We start from the raw sequence: 21971 nt of genomic DNA, 5'->3' as shown, positions 1-21971 counted from the left end.
CCTTTTTATTTGTATATAGGCTACACAATGCATGAAGAAGTCTCATGATGCAACAGCCAATACTGACTTTTCTTTACTAATATCTAAGGGTATTAGTAAAACGATGCGAAAACGATTAAAAACGCTGTATTATGCTGCCAGGTTAGTAATTGACGATGTCAATTTTTTTTAAAAACTCTATGCACCTACAGTATAGACTAAACACGTAATAGGCATGCGCATGATATCATGTCGTTTTAGTAGTTTACATGGAGACAATAATGGTATCGTTTTTCAAAAACGTGTACTTTGAAACCAGTTTGTGTTTTCAGACCCCCAAATTGTGTAAATGAATGGCCAACAAGCATCAAAAGTTTTCAGTTTTTAGTTGAAAACGGTGTTGTGTAAACGGCCTCTAAAAGACGCATATCTTCAGTTTACCAGAGTTCTGCAGTGAAAAGTTTTTGATGTAAATAATTTAAAATTTTCTTACAGTTATGTTATTAGAAGATGCAAAAGTCACATCATACATTGCCATACATTTGGATTAGACAAACTCTTACACTTAAACCATTTATTATGTCAAAGTTCCAGACAAAGCTTTTATTTAAGTTTTATTTACTCTACGAAGTCCATTTTTACTTGCATTTGGCCCTGTCAATACAAAACATCTAAAACTTGAGAAGAATCCTGCACTCTCTACACAAACAAGAACACAAACAGGCTCACAAAACCGTCACAATTCCTCTGCGTTGCTGGTGGAACAATTAGCGACACATTTCCATGGACAGAATATTTACAAGGACTGCAAATTCCCAGGTCCATTTTACATTCAGCGTCTTTTCCTCCTCAAGGTAACACGGCGCGTTAAAACGAGGAAACAATGATCAAGTGCCCATTGGGTCAGAACCAGATTGAGATGGTGCAGTTCTCCCAAAACTCCTATTAAAATGTCAAACCGCAGAAAAGAGAGAGCACATCTGCCTCCCTCTTAAACCACAGAGGAGAAATTAAGTGTGGCCTCTTTGCAAGCCATAAATTACAGGTTTTAAACAACAGGGAGTCAAGGAAACTCTCCATCACTGTTGTAATTGCTCCGTGAGTGCCACACTCTTGTAAAGAAATTAACCTCGGTTCTGCAGCGGCGCATGAGAGAAAGAGAAAAAGACAGAGAGGAAGAAGGGAATGTCTTAACTTTAATGCCTCGACCTCCTAGTCTAAAATCCTAGTCACTTCATACATAAATATTAGTGACCATTTTCATGTTTCTCAATGATACAGGATATTAAACTTTCAGTTTCTCTCTGAAAGAGTCAAACCACAAGAGATGCCTGTGCATTTGTTTATTTTTAAAGAGCTTTGAATCTCTTTACACCTGTCCAGAGTGTACGATTGGTAATAAAAAATAAAAAAACACAGCTATGAATTCTGATTCTTGGAGGCACTTTTCAATTTTGATGACGAAGCTGAAAAGTTTTGATGGAACTTCTTGTGGATGTGTGCTGCACTCAGGCTCTTTCTGCTCATGCTGACAACAGATGTGTCAGAGCTTTCCTGGGGATCCATGGCACCACAGTTGGGGTCCAACCCAGAATAACATCCACTGGAACATGTTTCCTCTGCTCCACAGCCGAGAGTCACCTTTTCCCATGTCAGAAGCCTCGATCCATGTAACTAACACTAGCAATGAAGAACTGACTACACAAAAAGACATCTATCAGTTTAAGTCTCTATAAAAGATATCTGATTTGATACCACTTCCACAGTGACCAGAGAGTAAACTTAAAAATAAAATAATAATAGTTAAAAAAAAACCTTCACTGAAAAATTTCGATTAGAAAAACATCCGAGAGAATGGCTGATGTGGAATATTAATCAAATATTAACATTCTAAAATTGCTCCTCCTCCTCATCACACATGCACTAGATGTCAAAGCAGTGCATGTAAAATATTGCGTAATTATGATGTTTTTATTTGGGATGTCAATGTAATGTATCAGTTTAACAATTCACTAACTAGCTAAATACAAGTTCTTGTTACCAGAAAAAAAAAGAAAAAAAAAAGTCAATAATCACCAACATTTTGACTAAGATCTGTCACAGTATGACAAAAAAGACGGTTGATGTCACTGGCTTTTACACAAAATCTCACCGGGGTCACATTGTACTTCTGTTGTAAAAGACAGAAAAAACATCACACAGTGTGTATCAGGCTTAAGTCTATCTCGGACAGATCGACAACCAGTCTGGAAAATGGACTCTATGTCAGTAATAGACTTATGTTAAAAAATATGAAAATAATTATACATATACATACTGTATATGACATCATAAACCACTTTATTGCTTTCCAATGCTTTCATCTGCTATTACTTTTTTGAAGTATCTTAATTTGTGACTTTTCTCAGAGAATATTGATATGTAAATAATTTGATTAATTACTCAGCATATCATTTAAATTAATTTGATAAAAATATCTATATTTATTTATTTATAAAAAATTATTGCACTGTTAATTTTAGTTCAATTATAAACTGTAACAAAAAATGTAAACCTTTTTACACATGCAATTCACTGGGTGCTTAACACTGGTTTAAAAAATATATTACACAAATAACAAAAAATGACTAAAATGCTATGCCAGTAACATTATTAAATTATTTTTAGAATCATTTGTTCTCTGCAATAGTCTGCATGTGAGGACAATCAGCATGTACTATGGCAGTTGCGCTGTAAGATCTACTGTATTAGCACATAAATATTAAAATGTCTCATGCTCTCTGCTCTACACTGGGTCTCAGTAGAGTTACGCAGGACTCTGTTGTAAGAATTTCAGACACCGCAGGGACAAATCAACTTTAACACTCCACCAAAGTCAAGCGAAACACTGACCCAAACACACACACACACACACCATCAAGCATCAAGCACTCTCTATCTGTTTCACACACTCACTCACAAATTATGCAGGAGCACCATGAGATATAGAGACAGCGAGACCTGTGAAAGAAGTGCGAGGGGGTCCTTTAATACAAGCTCTGAGGGACTCTAGCCTGTCTGCTACATGTATCATTAAGAATCAGAGAGAGAAAAACAATCTGAGGGAGAGGAAACGAGACATGGAGAGAAATCAAAGCCACCTATGTGACGGCTGCATTCAAGGTGGGTGTGAGAATGTCATTTTCACTAGTATTTCCTAATACTTTAAATCCTTCTGTTAAAAGGATTAAATAATACATTTACAGAAGTTACTTATTAGATCATTGTATTAAAAATAAAAATGCATATAGTAGATTATTATATTAAAAATAAAAATGCACAACAATATTAATAATATTCTATATTTTAATGCATTTTTTATTTTGCAAGTATTTTGCAAACACCAACATTCAGTGGCCCCCTAAAGCCTTATATCAACACAAACTTAAGTTGATCTACTTTTTTTTTACTTCAATATCCCAATTTATAGCAATTGTATGTTGCATGCAAGCAAGATAGCATTTTTAGCATATAAAGATCTGCATGATATTCGTGTCTCATTTATTCCAAGATAAAAATAAAAGTGACAGAAAAAGAATGTCCTCTTCAAAAACGCAGCAATTAGCAGCTCTTTGCAAGAGCAAGACCAACAAATAAACAAATAGTGTTTGAGTGACGGCGGACACAGATCTTTTGTATTTCTTTTTTCTTTTTGTGGATGTTCTTTCCTTTGTTTGTATGGTGTTCATAGACAGGGAGCTTGGAGAAACATAGAGTGGTGTAAACAGTCCTCTTTCTCTCCTCTTCATCTCGTGAGAGGTGAGAATCCTGTTTCAGCAGTCTCAGCGTACGGCATCAGAAGCGCCATCGCCCATTAATTACGATCTCCGTGCCAGACATGTGTTAGAGTGGAGAGAGAAAAATAATTACCTCCACACACACTTCTCACCGGATACAAAGACACAGATACAGTTTCTCCTCAGCGGAAAAAAAACTGTTAACAAATGATAAGGCCTCTGAACTGCAGAAATACGAATTGTTGAGTCAAAATATATATTTTTTATTATGCATTTATTGTTGTTTAGAAATTCATTCTTATGTAAAATGTTGGATCAAATTGAATGTGATAATTTATGTATATATGGATTTATACATGATTTGACCCAAAAAAATCAACATGCTCATGTCTCACTTTCTCCTATCAGTTAACTCATTCTGAGCTTGATTTCCGCAGCAAGTTTGGCTCTGTTTGACTAAACAATGGAATTCATGGTGAGTCGGACTATTAGAATTTAAGACATTTTTAGACAAAATTGGATTAACAATGCAATATAACTGTCGGCTAATCACTGAATCAAACATACAGCCCCGGGGTCACGGTTTGGCTAGTGTGATCTTGTTAGCTCATGCTTATAGATGTCAGCAACCATCCACGTCAGAAAAAACATCTTTATTTATTTACATGTTTCTGACTAAATCAAATGTTTAGCAATCAACATATAATAAAAACTATATATAGACCTTGCATGTTGTCATGTTAGGCTATATTAAATAAGAAGTATTCAGTGTGTCGTAAAGTGTTGTTTTTTTGCAATTGCATTTGGTAACATTATAGTGGCACAGAAACTACACTTCACTTTGAAATGTTGTCATTAAATTGAAAATATAACTCTAAATGTTTTGAACTGCTAACTTGACAAGATAAGATCATGAAGTTAATCATCCCAAGAACAGATTAGTTTTCCCAGACTTTGTGATGTTGTGAAAGACATGAATTGAAACCGGAGATCTGCCATTAGTGGTCCCAGAGAGATGAAGAAACCTCAGCGTGTCTGACATCAGTTTGTGCGGGACGGGGTGATGTCAGCGCAACACACAGCTGAGCTCACACCACACCGGGGGTGAAAGAGAGGCTCACATGTAGGGCTTGAATGGAGCGCTTTTCCCTGCGTCCTCAGTGACGTGTGTAAGAAAAGCTGCGAGGGGGCAATTCTTTAATACATGTGGTCTGCCCTTCTGATCTAAAGCCTGTTCTTCTGTTTGATGCACATGTGTCATAGCTCCAGCATGGGTCTGTGCTGGTCACAGCAGGGCTTTAGGATTACGCCTCGCTTGTGTGTGCGCCGGTGTAAAGGTTACAACACAAGTCCTGTCTTTCTCTCAGACGCACGGCCCTGTACGGCACCGCGAGTGTCGCTAAATGTCAGCTCGTCCATATGGCCCCCTGGCCGGCAGATGCCACTTCATAAACCGACCAATCACGTCGTGGCATGGGCAGGGTCTCTGGGGGCTCCGTCGTCACGGTAGCAAGTCAGTTACACCCACACACACATGCCACCCCGCAGCAAGCCCTCACTACAGGGCCGAGCGCTGGACACCTGCTCAGGAGAGAGAGAGAGAGGGCACATCTGCTCCTGTGGGCACCTCAGACCTGCAGCCTGCAGTCCTGTACAGCTCTGATTAATGAGGCAGAGCGAAGGTGAGGGGCCCCAAACAACAGGGGCACCACAGCTGAACCACAGCACACACTCACCGCACCGGCTGCGGGATTTATCCACACAGAGAGTGAATAGGGTGATATAATGCCATTCAAATATAAGAATAATTGTTTTGGTAAAAAAAAAGTTTGATCGTTTTACATGTATAGATGAATATAATATAATATAATATAATATAATATAATATAATATAATATAATATAATATAATATAATATAATATAATATAATATAATATAATATAAATCTAGAAAGTGAATATTGTAAATATTTCATGCAAATATAAGAACAGCATTTTTTTTTTTTTTTGGTGTGTATTCTGGTTTCTTCATTATACAGTACATTTAATTCCAAAATAATTAAATTCACTTTTCTTTTTTCTTTTTTTTGTGAACAACACACGCTCTCCTTAAAGTCAACATGAAATCAAAATGGACACTAAATACATGTTTCTGGTTTTATTGTGCATGATTCATCTATCCATGGGTGAATTCCAAACAGCGTTTTTTGCAGCGTTCTCCGGGTTTAGCTGTGTCGTGGTTACATTCCCCGTGAATCTACTGAGGAAATTACGCCTTCTTTCATTGCTCCCGTCACCAAGTGCATTCCACACGGCTTTATGACACACAAGTGTCCTGATCTCTGCAAAATCCCCACTTCAAGGGCTTTGCCCTGCGGAGTGAGTATAGGGCATAGGGATTCTTACTTCCAATGGGAATTTGCCCCATGTAAAAAAATTTAAACAATAAAAAAAAGTTTCTCTCTTATTTAAAACACTTTATTTTTTGCATTTCAACAGCATTTCAAAACCCTCCTCCAACCACCTGTCATTTCTGGATCCAATCAATTCCCAATGGATAAAACGTTCCGCCCTAGTTTTTGTTCTTATTTGATATCCTGTTTCACTTGGTAATATGTCATGTTACATAAGTAACATGAGTTAAAGATGTAATTTCATGTAGACTTGAAACACAACTGCATAATTAAAGTCTCTGTTAATAACAAGAGCAGATTTTATAATTTCATAATTTTCAAACATACTGTAATTATTCATATCTATCTATCTATCTATCTATCTATCTATCTATCTATCTATCTATCTATCTATCTATCTATCTATCTATCTATCTATCTATCTATCTATCTATCTATCTATCTATCTATCTATCTATCTATCTATCTATCTATCTATCTATCTATCTATCTATCATCATAATCATTGCCTGGGCATGCACCGAACTAAATGTTTGCAACCACACTGCTGCTAAATGGTTACATAAATGTGTTTTGTTTAAGTAAGTGTGTGTTTGTGTGTGTGTGTCTGTATGCGTGTGTGTCTTCATGTCAGGGGAAGTGGCCTTGCATTAACCCCTTAGCAAGGGGTCACAGGTCAGCAGGGGGAGATTGAAGAACACTTCCACCTCCAGGCTGTGCTGGGGAACGTTTAGAGAGCGCGGCAGTGTTATGTTAAAATGGGTATGTGGGAAGAGGTCAGCTGGTCAAAACTATCAGAACAAGCAGTCCAGGCAATGCAAACCTAAAAAATAAAATCACCTCCCTTTCCTGTATTATAACAGCCTCAGATTTCACATAATATCCAATGTCTTTCTTTTTAAACAACCCAGCCATTCATCAATGCCAGTTTCAGTTTATCCACAATAAAAATGTATGAATATATATAGAAAAACAGGTTGTGGGTTGTGGTGTTTTCGCTGACGCACACAAGAATATACTGCAGCAAGTAAGACCGAACTACAGTCTTAGAGGAGTTTTGGGAGTTATCACTTTTTTTTTCTTTATATTGCACAGTTTCTAAATGCATGTCAATTTGATATTTTTGAAATGTTCTCCTTTACTACTAAAATGAAATCATGCATATTCCATGCAACAAAATATTCATGCAACAGCTGTGATGCTTAAGTAAATTCAGTGCAGTGTTAACAGTTTTGTTTTTTACAAAATGAAATTATATACATATACACACACACACACACATATATATGTACATACCATATTTTTCATCCCTTAATCCTATACCTAATACCTAAACTTAACAACTACCTTACTACCTATTAATAAGCCATTATTAGGAGTTTATTGAGGCAAAAGTCATAGTTAATAGTTAGTTAGTGAGAATTGGACCCTAATCTAAAGTGTAAATATATATAATAATAATAATAAATTTTATATATCAGGTCAATTTCAATATATCCAGTTCATGTTATTATTTTTAATTCACAATTAACCAAACTAAACAAAATAAGTTTAAATATGGGCTGCTTGTTCTTGTTGTTCTTTACCAGTCAACATACAAAATCTACCTAGTAAATAAGAAAGAGAATGAAAACCAAAATTCATCAGAAATATCTCTTTCAGGCTGTTGATACAACATTCTTGATTGCATCTATCGAACTCTTCATTACGTAAGACTTCTGAGATACTTGGACCACTTTTTTCTCGTCTTTCTAACCAAGCACAACAGAGACACGATGTCCCCAGGGCCCCCTGCCTCCAGGGCCCCCGCCCCAAACACAGCATTTTATATGTAAATTAATACCTTTTCCTAAAAAGCTCCACTTTGAGCGTAAAAGATTGGTCTCTTTTGATCCACTATTGCAGGATTATTCATTCTAACTGCCTGCCAGGGTTCCAGATATTTGCCCATATCACAGGAGACTGTGTACTGGGGCAAATCCACAGCAGTGGGACATGGAAGCACAGTCCTCCATGACAAATTAAAGGACAATAAAGTGAGAGTTATTAGAAAGACAAAAGATCTGAAGGAGTTTCAAAGTTTCTACGACTCTTAAGAATATTCCCCAGTCTCCCTCGTTGAAGATGGAAAACTTCTACCTAATTAAAGTTTAATGAATCATTTTTGATGGTGCACTCACAAATTAAGTTGTGTACTGGAGCAGTAACATTTCTAGTTAACACCACAAAGCAACAGTGACGCTAATGAAATTTGAACCAGAATATTCAGACCAGGTATATATTTGTGGGCACATTAAATGATAAATATATCAAATGTATGTATGTTTTAAACTGAAAATGATTAGATTAGCAATCAAATATCCCAGTTTTTACTGACATCTCACCATCAAAAAGCATGATATAGTCTCCATGCTTTGCTTCAACGGTGGTCCAAGTGTTCATACCTTTGTGACAGGTTCTCTTGCGAGGTCAGGATTTCAATAATTCATTAACGCTCTGCAGCAGGTAAGAGATAGCCGTGCTGACAAAAAGGCCATTACTTTGTGGTCTGGAAGAGTCCCAAGCATGCCAAGAAAATATTGGGAAAATTGAAAGCAAATAATTTTGTCGCTCAAAAGGTAACATTAAGATGATATTAATTGTAATAAATTGCCCTTTGCAGCTGCTGCTGAAACATGTATTTCTGCAAGGCTCGTTTCGATTTCATATTTCACCCGCATCTCTGAAATCACAACCAGATGTTGTCATCGGCTCCCCTTCCTGTTTCCTCTGCCCAATTCCCACCAAGCGCTGGAACGTGACACTTTCCCTGGAAAATACAATAAAATAGAAAAGTAATGTACAGCTATTTCCTTTCATAAATTCTTTGGCCCTCTTGCCATGCTAGTACAAGTCTCATGTACATATATTTTAATGGAAAGTAAAGCAGTGGATGGCTGTAAATCGGAGGCTGACAGCTACCACTGGGCTTTCACGGTGTACCTGGGCGGCAGTGATTTATGAGGGGCCGTCGTGCTCGTGCGTGTAATTCCTCCTCCCAGCCTGTCGGCGGACCACATCCCTCAGCCAAGATAGATGTGGGCTTTGCATCATTGCGTTTGCCTGAGATCCATCAATCCTCTTAATAAACGAGTGGATTACCTGTTGACAAACCCATCAGCCCTCATTTCAGCCTTCGATCACAGCTGGAAAGGCTGGAGGAAGGAGTTGGAATGCATTTTAATCCTCCCTAATTGTTGGAAAGAGGTTAAAACTGACCCAGTTTGTGCTTGACGCACCTCGACTAATTTTGACCAAAAATATATTATGGGCTAAGTGCCGCCTCAGTGGCCGGCAATAAATTTTTATGTATATTTTCCCTTCTTTTCCATTCGCTAAACACTGAGAGCACATGATTTAGCAGCGTTAAACATCGTTCAATGGCTTTTTGGATTGTAATTTCGTATAAAGTTCATGTGTTCCTCAAGCGTTGGACTCAAGCAGCCATTACAGCATTTGACCCCTCATAAATGCACACCTCTTCAAACAGCGTTGCGGAACATGACATCATTTCCCTGTTTGGAGATCAGAAATGTGTGAGGCAGGATTGCTCCCCAGCGTCGAGCGGGCTCTGCTCTTTTTGCGCTCTGAGCTAATTGTGTCTCTTGTCTGTGAAGTTGCTTGTGGTTTCAAAGTCAGTTTAAAGTTCCCTAGCAGATCGCACTCGACCCACCGGAGGCAGAGGACAGAGAGCGGGATGGGAGGTGGGCTAGGTGTTTGATGTAAAGGTGTTAAAGAGCTCACAGGGATGTAGAATAGGCAGGGCTGAGTCAAAAAACTTGTTTTGCTGTGTAATTAGATTTTTTTTTTTTTTTTTTTTTTTTTGAGAGAGAGATATAGAGGTACATTCGATCCAAATCAGTTTTGAACAAAATGCTTCCCTTTTTCCACCAAAATGTTGCTGCTGATGCTCAGCTGGAGGACCTGTTGAACTCTTTGATTGACATAAATGAAGACGCAACTGACTGTTACTACAACCAGTCCACAAAACTGCCCAACATTGTTTTTTAAGACAATGTTTTAGACCATATTTTAATAAAAAACTAATTCAGCATCTTTTTGCCACCACAAGCAAGCAGGCAATATATTCAACAATTTATTTAAAAATTATTTAAATCTATAAGGAATAAAATAAATGGTATATTGTAGAAAAAAGAAAAAAAAAAGTGAATATGAGACAAATAAAAAAATTATTAAAATTAAATTGTAGAAAATTGTAAATAAATTGTAGAAAATTAAAATGAATAAAAAATCAAATAAATAAAAAATACAATTAAAAATACAAAATAAATTATGAATATAAGATCATTTAAAAAATGTGACTGAGGGTCATAAAAATAGATAACTAGTTAAATTTTAATAGAAAATAAAATGTTAATAAAGAATAAAGAAAATATATATAATTTGAAAAATAATGGCCTAAAGAATGGCCTTGTGAATATGAATAATAATAATTAATTGTAAGGAAATTAAAAGAAATAAAAAAGTAAATACAATGTGAAGATAAAGTATAAACTGAACCCATATTTCAGTATCTCTGCATCAGGAATTTCCAGTGTAGACAGTTTCACTAATTACAATGAATGATTTGAAATGGTTTTTTAGGTGCCAGTGCAGATCCAATTTTTCTAACTCAAAACTAGATTTTCTGTGGCAAAAAGACGCTCCGACACCAACAGCAGTCAATGAAAAAGGGGCTTGGGTGAAAAGAGCAGAAAAAAAAAAAAAGTTCTGTGCAGGTCCAGGTTTAGCTGAACCCCGTACGACCACCTGCAGTCTGAAATTGGCCAATTAGAACAGCAGAGTGTTTTCTTAGTGGGTAATGCTTGGTAATGAGTTCAACAGTGCAAATCCGTGGAGAGCACATCCCTCCGGCTCACACCCCCGCCCCAAAACAGGGGAAAACACGCAACTCTCTACACCTCTCTATCAATCACCTCGTCCTGTCACTGTCTAATCTCTCCTGCTCCCCGGCTCCATCATCCCTCTCTCCTTCTACATTCCTTCATTTCATTGACCGGATCCCTAAAGCTGAAAGCAGGTTCGGTGCTTCCCCCCACCCCCCCATCCCTCCCTCCCTCCCTCCCTCCCACCTCTTCTAATTAAGATTTCTCTCACCCCCTCTAACTTTTTTTTTTCCTTCTGCTGTTCTCCCCATCTCCCTTACCAACCCTAGGCCCTCAACACAAGCTGAAAATTTCTGTGGCTGACAAGAAATCAATGGCATCTGGGCGTGGGGCTCAGGTATTGGATTTCAGGTGGGCCCAGAGGTGCCCGCGCGCAGGCCTGTGAGCCCCGCAACACTGTCCACGGCCGTTAGCCTTCCGCGCCGGAGATGCAGAGTCTTCTGCTGCCGGATAAAAATGTCAAGCGCTAATAGGTTCCATTGTGATTAGCCGAGATAGAGTTAGCAAATCCTCGGCAGAAAATGTGTTAGAAACAATCTTTACAAGGTCTTACGGCCCCCCAACCACCAACAGCACCTCCATCTCTCCATCCTTGCTCTTCCGAGATTCCGCCAAGCCTCTCGGCACCAGGATGATTGTGGTTAATAAATAAATAAACGATGGACGGGGGGAAAAAAATCAATTAAAAAAGAGAGTTAGAGTGACAAGAGATGTACGAAAGACGCAGGAATATGCATGAAGAGAGAAAGACACTGGTTACCTGAGGATGCGCCCATCTGCATCTCTCTCCAGCCTCTGTCTCACTGCAGGCCATGAGAGTGAGTTATACACTCGCATTCTTCAGCTTCTCTTTCATCTGTCCCAATGCCTACCTCCACTTCAGCCGTTCGAGCATCACAAGGAATACAATCAGCTTTTCATGAACATCTGTTCCAGTCTCTCCAAAGGAAAATGAGCTTGAGATTTGGGTGAAATGTTGCATTTTGCACTAATGCATCCTCAGTAAATTATTCTGAGATCCTGAAAGCTAAAAACTGACAAGGTTAAGAAACAGTTTGATAGATAGATAGATAGATAGATAGATAGATAGATAGATAGATAGATAGATAGATAGATAGATAGATAGATAGATAGATAGATAGATAGATAGATAGATAGATAGATAGATAGATAGATAGATAGATAGATAGATAGATAGATAGATAGATAGATAGATAGATAGGGTGAAAAATTATTTAAATTTAGAAAAATAAATAAATATGGGAGAAGAATATATTGCAATACAAAACAATTATGGTTCATTAAATTGATTATGAGACAAAAGCAAAATAAAGTTGTGTAGCTAAAAACTTTTTAAATGTGGTATTTTTGGGGATAAAATTATTCCTGGAAGTGCTTGTTTTATTGATTAACATACTGAAGTGAGACATCATTATAATTATTTTCAGAAAAAAATGAGTTATGATATTTTATTATACAAATTCCAATTATTTATTTATAGTAGCTCATTAGCTAAGTGATCCTATTAACAATGGCCTGCCACACTCTGCAAAATCAATAGAAATTTTCAGATTCATATATTTCAATGTATTTTGGCCGCTAATATTTAATATTCATGCATCGATTAATGAATCATTGGTGCATTCTAATAGTATTAGACCCCTAATTACTGTTTCATGGGATATACAAAACCTGCAACAAGTATAATTGCTTGCTAATTATTTATATCATAATAGCATGGAGTGAGCCCCTTGATCATGCAGTTATTAGTTTAATGTAAAGGTAATAAAGAGGCCGGGTATTAAATTGAACTAAGTTATTAAACAGCCGGCCCTTGTGTATGCAACTGTCACTTAAAATTATTTGTGCTTTCTTAAACACTTCCCGTTACCCCTCAAAAGCCCAAAAGTCCTCTCAGTTCCTGCCCGACCCAAATCAGCCCACAGTGGACAGTGTAAAGGCCTCTTATTAGAGTGGATGGGATGATTTGGAAACATGTTAACGGTCGTGCAGTTGGGACTGACAGGAACATCAGTGTTTATGTCAGTGTTGTCGAGAGTGGAGAACGCAGATGACGGTGCGTGTGAAGTTGAATGTTCAGCAGGGAACGAGAGAGTTTCAGGAGCCTTGAAAAGCTCATTAAAGCTGAGTAGTACTGGATCGACTCTACAGTGTTCTGTTAATGCAAACGCCACCGGGCCGGACAACGAGCTGCCATAACATCCACACACACATTCAGCATTTAATGAGACTGATCAAAATAAATGCTGATGTATTGATGTGTGTGCATATTAGAGCTACCAACATTTGCAAAAAATATATAATATTTACAAAATGTATTTAGTTACTTATAAAATAGCCTAAAGTAATAATAAATCCAAATATTATTAAATTAATATTTGAGAAATTACTAATAGCATACTACATTAAAAACTAAAATGATAAATTCAGTGAAAATGACATTTGAATTATAAACATAATTTTACTCAAGCACCTCAGTCTGAAAAAAATGACCTATAATTATTTATCAAATACATTTCTGTATTCTTATTCCCCTTTTTTATGCACTTAGATTGAACATACTGAACATTCATTCTGTAATGCAAATGCACTGCACCTTATTCTGTATGGTTTTAAAAATATGAAGATTGTCCCTTACACTTTCTCATATAATAATGAGAAACAACTCGTATCGTAACACCTCATCTGTATGTCTGCCGTTCTCCCAAAATCAAATCACTCTGAATAACTTTTACAGCAAATTGCAAAATCAGGGAGCTTCAATTAATGTCAGGAGCTGCGGCGAACCCTGCATAGCATTTTCATCTTTACACTCACCTCTCGACCTCCGCCGGCATCCTTTCTGTAATCACTCGTTTCCTTTAACGGCAGCCCACCATCCTTCCCAAGCTGCTCTGCTTCTAATGAATTTCCTGTCATGTAGCCTCAAAAATGTCAACACTCAATCACACAGTAATTGAATCCTAAACCTGTCCAAATTTCTTTTTCCTTTTTTTTTTTTTTTTTTTTTTTATCAGCCCCTGCTATTAGAACATTCTTTTGTTTGCAGCCTTGGAACTTTAAGCCATTCTTTATTGTTCATAGGTTTCGTAATGTATCCAACATCTGTGCGGGGAAGACGGGGGCCGTGGGTGAAGCGAAATCATGTAAAAGTTGTTGAACATCCAGTGCTCGTTTGTACGAGGGGGCCATTTTGGACTTATCATATAGCACGGACAACTCCCAGAGCGATTGGCCCGTACAGAAAGGTCTGAGAGAGGGCAAGGAAGAGCTGAGCTTTTATAGATTCACACACAACATGCTACAAAAAACGAAACATGGTCCAAATGATCACATCATCTGGAAATGTGAGGAATCAAACTATGTAGGAACATATTCATTCTGAAAAATGGCATTAAATTATGTTCTAAAGTTCTCTATCTCTCTTTTTATGTAATTGCATGTTAAAATAAATTAGCTTAACTTTTGCTTAACTTGGGTGAAATTTAGATGTAGATGGACAAACGGATGGACAGACAGACAGACAGACAGACAGACAGACAGACAGATAGATAGATAGATAGATAGATAGATAGATAGATAGATAGATAGATAGATAGATAGATAGATAGATAGATAGATAGATAGATAGATAGATAGATAGATAAACATCAAATATATATAAAAAAAAATAAGTAATGAAAATAATACAAATATTTAAAATAAAAATACGAGGAGTAGAATTTATTGCAATAGAAAAAAGTAATGATGATGATGAGACAAAAATTGATGATGAGACAAAAAAAATAGTTATTAAAAACGTGCTTTTGATTCAAATGTACCTGTAATGTTTTTTTTTAAATTTTAATTATAAAAAAAAAAAAAAATTGGCGATTATATATGGTTCACTCATATCAAAACTAAAATTTCTTTCTTTTCTTTCTTTTGCTGGAAACATAACTGGGCACACTCCTTTTATCCAAAGCTGAATGAATTTCCATCTGAAACAAATGGGAAAAAGTGTTAGAAAAAAAATATCTAACAAGAACAAAGCTATAGAACATATAGCTTGATGTTCATTATCTCTGCAAAATACATTTTGATTTATGATTTCTTTTCTAATTGGCATGTTCCTGACCTGCCCTGTACTTTTCAAGGTGTGGTGGGTTTTCATCACCCGGGGGCTATTTCAGTGTGTGGCTGTGCTCCCTCCCAGCATCCCGGGAGACGTCTGAAGAATGGACCTGTTTGTGGACAGGCTCATAAAGGCCCATCCGGACCTCCTTTTTTTATTTGGAGCGTGTGCGGCTGTCTGTGAAACCAGGCCTGGTCCTCGGTGAGCACTTAGCACCTGTAATGAACAGTTGTGAGTCCTCACCCGGCAAGTATGACCCTGTAGCGGCTCTACTACAGCCCTGCGGCGGGACCCCCGTCTGTGGGTCACATGCTTTCTATTTTCCTTGGCCCCGGCTGTTCATATCAGCTCAAGCTTTCAAGGAGAATCAATCACAGAGGGTGCGCACAAGCTATTCAATATGAACTAATTTGATTTGCCGGTATAAGGCAATAAATAACTGCCATAAAACAACACCCTCACATTTGCTGGGACAAAAAGTACATTGTACATCCTTAATTGACTTCAGATTTTTTTTTTTTTTACCAGAACAATACAGGCCATCTGCAGTCAATACTAACATTCCTCAACATTTTATTTCTGAACGAAACACGACCAACTTTGAGTCAAAGAGGGAGGTGAGAGTGAAAGATACTGAGAAGTTCAGGCAGAGACCAATTTGACAACAGAGGAAAAGGAAGCTCGGTTGATTTTTGGTTTTTAATAAACGTGGCACCACAATCGTGTTTTTGCCAAGCTTTGTCAGGTGTTTGGACAGCGGAGTGGATCAGGAGGGAGGAGATTTAGGTCAGCATGTGTAATACGATGTAATCGCAGGCGTTAAGAGGACGAGGACCTGGGCAGTCTCTTTCTTTCTGAGACATATTAAAGCACACAAGTTGGCTTGATGTAAAGAAGGAAATGGATCAGCCCACAGTTTGAGGGTCAATGGATTACTAAAGAGCTGTGCTGAGAGAAATAAGGAACGTCTGATGTTAAACAGAGGTGCTTATGTCATTCTCATTACGTTTAAGATGCAATATGAAATCAAAATTGGACTAGTCCAAGTGTAACCTTTATATGCTAGAGGTTGACTAAATAAACTTTTAGCACACATACACGTTTGAAATGTAGTCTTTATCTTTCAGCAAAATTGACTTATAAGCTTTTGAAAGAAGTCTCTTATGCTCACCACACTGTAAAATAAATCCACCTTAAAATTAAAAGGTTCAGTTGCTGCCTTAAAATTTTAAGTATAATCAACTTGGTTGTACAAGTCATTTCAACTTAAATGATATTAAACTGATGTAAAACTCGAGTTTTATTTTGTATAACTTATAAAAAAAAAATTCTTAAATTATTTTGATGAGCTACTGTAATGTAAAAACAAAGGTTGACATGAGTTATTGATCATATATTTTTACAGTGCAAGGCTCCATTTATTTGATCAAAAATACAGTAAAAAAAACGTAATATGTTAAATATTATTATCATTTAAATAACTTATCTATTTTTACTATATTTTAAAATGTCATTTATTCCTGATGGTAAAGCTGCATTTTCAGCATCATTACTGTGTCACATGATCCTTCAGAAATGATTGATTCGCTGCTCAAGAACTTTTCTCATTATTATCAATGTTGAAAACAGTTGTTATTTCTTTTGTGACATTTATAAGTGTTTTTTTTTACTGTCACTTCTGATCAAATGAATGCCTCCTTTCTAAATAAAAGTATTAATTTCTTTAAAGAAAATCTTACTGATCCCTTATATATATAAAATATAAAATATTATATAATTAAGTCAACATTGATAATAATAAGAAATGTTATTGAGCAGCGAATCAGCGTAGAATTATTTCTGAATGATCATGTGACACGGAAGTAAAAAATATATATATATATTTTTACTGGACTGAACTAGCCCCGGCCTTCACTCTATAAAATGATATTGCAATAAATATATTTTATGTTTAAGCATGTGTCTTCAGCACCCAGTGCAATAACATCAGATAAAGAAGAAAAACAACTTCAGAGATGTATCTTGGAGTATCCTCAAGACACTGATGCGCTGGAAAAATGTATCAAACCTGAGTGTTTCTAAATCCTTTAAGATCCCTGCCGTGTTGTACCTCAGTGTGTGATCCTGATGAGAAATCCACTGTGTGGTTTTGGCTCGTTCGGGGAACAGGGACACGACCGCGTCTCAGGCAGTCCTGATGAAACACTGAAGAGATTACTCCAACTAACACGGGGAGCATCGCTCATAGCGCAGACACTGATGATCATTAAATGGAGATCAAACACTGCCTCTATCCTCCCTCCCTGCCTGCTTGTCTTCTTCTCCTTGTTGGTCAAAGGGGACAGGTAATGCATGTGGCCACGCTTCATTTAGGGCTAAAGCATTTTACAGGTCCGTCCCGGACCCCATGGGTCCTCAGCGTACATTTGTGAACATGAATATAGATTGATTAGCCCATTTAAGACATATTTTACTCAAACAGGAAATGGAATCTAAAATCATAACCATCACAGTCACATTATTCTTGTCGTCTGAACCAAATTGCAGCTTTTGACAGGAAGAATGAATCAATGATTCATCGGTGAGTCAAATCCAAGTCAAAGTTGAGCACATTTGCTTGTGTATTTTTTTCTGTACACACAAAAGAAACATTCTTCAAGCACAAGGCGTGGTTGCGGGACGCTTTCCGCTGCTTGCGAGCTCATCTAAGCTGGGTATTGTTTTTGACACATCACAAACATCTTGGTGACATTATCCTACTTGTGTTTTCAATTACTGGCAATCGGTGAAACCCTGGAACTCCGTCCAGGCCTCGTTCCATGGAGGTCAATGACAGAGCTACAGCACAGGATGACTGTGAGCCGCTCACATCTGAACGCTGATGTGGTTTGTGAGGTTGTCTTCTTCCGTGGGAAGAACAGATTTGGAGTATCATTCTTTTGGTCGGTGAATAAATGCAGAGAGGAGTTATGTGTCTCTTTCTGTCAAAGAAAAAAAAAGTCTGCGTTTAAATTCCTACAGAGTAAATACATACTGTAGGTACAGTATGCAGGTGTTTACTATAAATACATTTAGTGTCATGCAAGATTCAGTTCCTCAAAGCCTTATATATCAGTGGGAAAATCATTATTTATTTAAGCCAATGTGTCAGTTAAAGAGTTACTTGAGACTTACTGATATAAATATAATAATTAAACTTTATTTGGAGCACTTCTTTATTGCACAATGCACAGTTCTTAATATTAAGCCAAATGTGTTTTAATATCACTATTAGTATAAGGATAGCATGATCACTGTATAATATCTGTCTGTAAATGTTAGATATTTAAAGTGTACCTAAAGTATACTTGCAATAGTTTCACTTTAGCAAAATCAAATATACTTCAGTATATCTTTAGTTGGACCTCAGCACTATTTCCGGATAACTAAAGTGCATTAAGTACAAAATTAGCTGTACCAATTTAGCAGATTTTAAATATGTTAATTTAGAATGCCAAAAGTACAACTGTAAAGTATTCATATTAAGTACATAAATACGTAAAAGGAGCATAATAGAAATGTATTTCAAGTACATTTTGGCATATTTATTTTTCCCTTATGTCTGAAAATGACATTTCCCAAAATTCTCTGCAGCAGCCAAAGACTGGTTAAAAACAGAACAAAATACCTAATGTGCATTAGCAGATTGGCCAAATTCTCTCCAGCCAAATTCTTTTTTACTATATAAAAAGTGATGTTTTTTTCTCTCTCTAGATATTAACAAAAACAATTCTGCGGCTTATGTGTAGTAACTATATAGTAGCAAATGGGGGGGTGGGGGTGGGGGGGTTGGGGGGGGGTTGGGGGGGGGGGTTTGACTGAAAATACAAAGAAAAGGAACTAATTAATTTGACCACCTATAAGGTCAGTAATATAATATAATTTAAAATAGATAATAAGATTTTCATGCTTAAGACTACATGCATCATAAAGCAATTTTCTGTGATTTTCAAGTTCTTTCAGCCAATGAAATCATGGCTTTAGGGGGAACTGAATCTTGCACAACACCTGCGATGCTAAATATACTAGCCTATGTGTTTTTTAACCAATGAGTTACTAACAACAGTTGCAAACATAATTTAAACAACAAAATGTACTTTCTTCCTTTCAAATGGAAACTGCAGTGAATTGTTTACACAAGGTATGTTTATGGAGTTTTGCAAAAACGTAGATAGAGGCCTGTTTTTCCTATAAACCTATGTTGGGACAGAGGTAAAAGTCTGAGTACTGCACTAGAAAGATCTCTTGACAATAATACTTTTAGATCAGTGTCTCCTCCTGCCATTTACTGCCCTAATCCGCCATATTCCATTGAACCGACCGCCATGCTGAATGCAAAAAAAAAAGAGGCCCTCCCAGTGGAAAGATGTATTTTAGGTCAACTACATACATCGCCATCTGTTCTCCTCCATAACTCGAAATAGGAGTGATAGAAGGAGATGGGGGAAAAGCAAATGGTGGAGAGGAGAAAGGTATAAGATGGAGAGAGGAGGCGCTGTGTATTGGGAGCGCAGGGCAGGTGGTGATGAGAGAGAAGCGAGTGAGAGAGGCCGGCGTGGAGTTGTAACTCGGTCGGGGAATTCTCTGTCGTGACTCGGAGGAAGGCATTTATCATCCTCCAGACCCTCTGCCTGCCTTTTGAGTGAAACCTAATTGACACAGAGGACGCAGAAAATCCCACAACATACTCCTGAGCATGTTGCCGGAACGGTTCAGGGATTGAGGCGGGGGACGTGCGCTGTGTAAAACCGCAGTAAAACGGAGCCTTTATGCAGTTAGCGATACAAAACACCTCTAGTCAAGGCCCGGATTTGCTTAAAGCAGATGCAAAGTAAAAGCGCATGAGAACAAGACAAAGGTCTCTTTGGAGATGCCAAGCAGATCGAATGTAGACATACTGTAAGTGGATGTTGCGGTCAGGGGAGGGATCAAAAAAAGAGCTTATACGTAGCAATCTACATAAACAATAGCAAAACAATCACATTCACGTTCTTTGCAGTGGATGCAATTGATATACTTGCAAATATTATCCTCTTAAATTTCGTTTCAGCACAAATTTGTGTCTTTTTTACAAGCAATTTTTGTTTTTAAAGGCATGTTCACACAGTAAATGCATGCACTTTAAATGTTAAAACTCTGTCTAAATGACATTTTATATAACTTAATGGTAACACTTTACAATAAGGTTTCATTAACATTAGTTGACATGAACTAAAAATGAAAAATACTTTTACAGCATTTATTAATCTTAGTTCATGTTAATCTCAACACTTGCTATTATGGAAATCAAGTTATATTTGTTATTAGTTAATGCACTGTGAACTAATATGAACAAACAATGAACAGCTGGATTTATCTGTTAATGTTAACAAAGGCTAATAAATAAACACTGTTCATGTTTGTTAATACATTAACTAATGTTAGCAAATGAGACCTTATTGTAAAGTGTTACCAACTTAATTATATAACAATAATTTATATTTTTAAAATGTTGTGTTAAAAAGTATACGTGCGCAAGACCTGCGTGGGGAACTTGTTTGCCCGCAAAACTCCAGATCATGCAGATTCTTATTTAAATGATTGTATATCGCCCCAGAAATGTTGCCAAACAACGGACCGCACCTTAAGTCACATCCCATCATGCCTTTAGGTTGCACACTTTCTAACCAGCATGTATCTGGCAGTGATCGGTAATCGCGAAGTTTACCAATCTCAAGCAAGCCCATTGTCAGGTCCATCTCATGTGCAATGACTGCCATTAACACAGCAGGACAAAATCCACTCCAAGATCCCTGTTCTCAACATCAGCAACATTCCTAGGGTCACACGGAGCAGGAAAACCAGAGACTGAGAAGTTTACGGATGATTTCAATGAAGAGACAAACAAAAGGACATAGTGAGAGAGCGAGAGAGAGAGAGAGAGAGAGGGAGAAAGATCATTAGAGCTTTTGGAAACAGTTCAAGTCATTCTCATGTACGAGGGGCGTCCGGAGGGACTGTTGCATGGGCCTTGGCAACAGCGGTTCCCCCGGATCTGCAGGTGGGTTTTACTTCACTCTCTATCAGTCTCCATGGGTAACGCACTCAAAAACCATATTGTTTTCTCGTCTTTTCGAGGGTGCGTTGCGGAAAAAGTTTCAAATTCGAAGGCCGCTTCATTCATGATTTATGTCACATTTGATGCTAGTTTAATATCAAATACAAATACGTCTTGTTCTAGTACAGTGCAAAACCATCTCCAGCCGAAAAGGAAATGTGGAGCAGGGGTCGGTAAGGGTCACAGGCCTGGGGAATTGAGGGCCTGCGGCCTAGTTGACAGGGGAAAATATTTTGTAATCTCCAGGGTGCAGCTCGTTCAAATTCAGCACTGGTTTTGCTTTACTCCCAGGACAAGAATTTGGCTTCGATTTCAATAGCTTTTCCAGATGTTCATTTTGCAAAAAAAAAATTTTTTTTTTACCCTTTCCCTCTTTTTTTCCAACGCAGTCCATTTTGGATTTTTGAATACCACAATTAACATTCATAAATCACATCAGGGACACTTCCCCTTCAATCACATGGGAATATTATGGGAAGGTACGATAACTCACAGCAATGCGAAGGCTCATGAAAAATCTTTTTGACAAAGTGCCTTGATTTGGCCAAACAATACAGTACAGATAAGAATTATTATTGATTGGCT

Source organism: Leuciscus leuciscus, assembly GCF_965113295.1.
Source record: "Leuciscus leuciscus genome assembly, chromosome: 8".
In the NCBI taxonomy this organism is placed as follows: domain Eukaryota; kingdom Metazoa; phylum Chordata; class Actinopteri; order Cypriniformes; family Leuciscidae; genus Leuciscus; species Leuciscus leuciscus.
The sequence above is the reverse complement of the archived record's forward strand: the minus strand, read 5'-3'. Positions refer to the sequence as shown.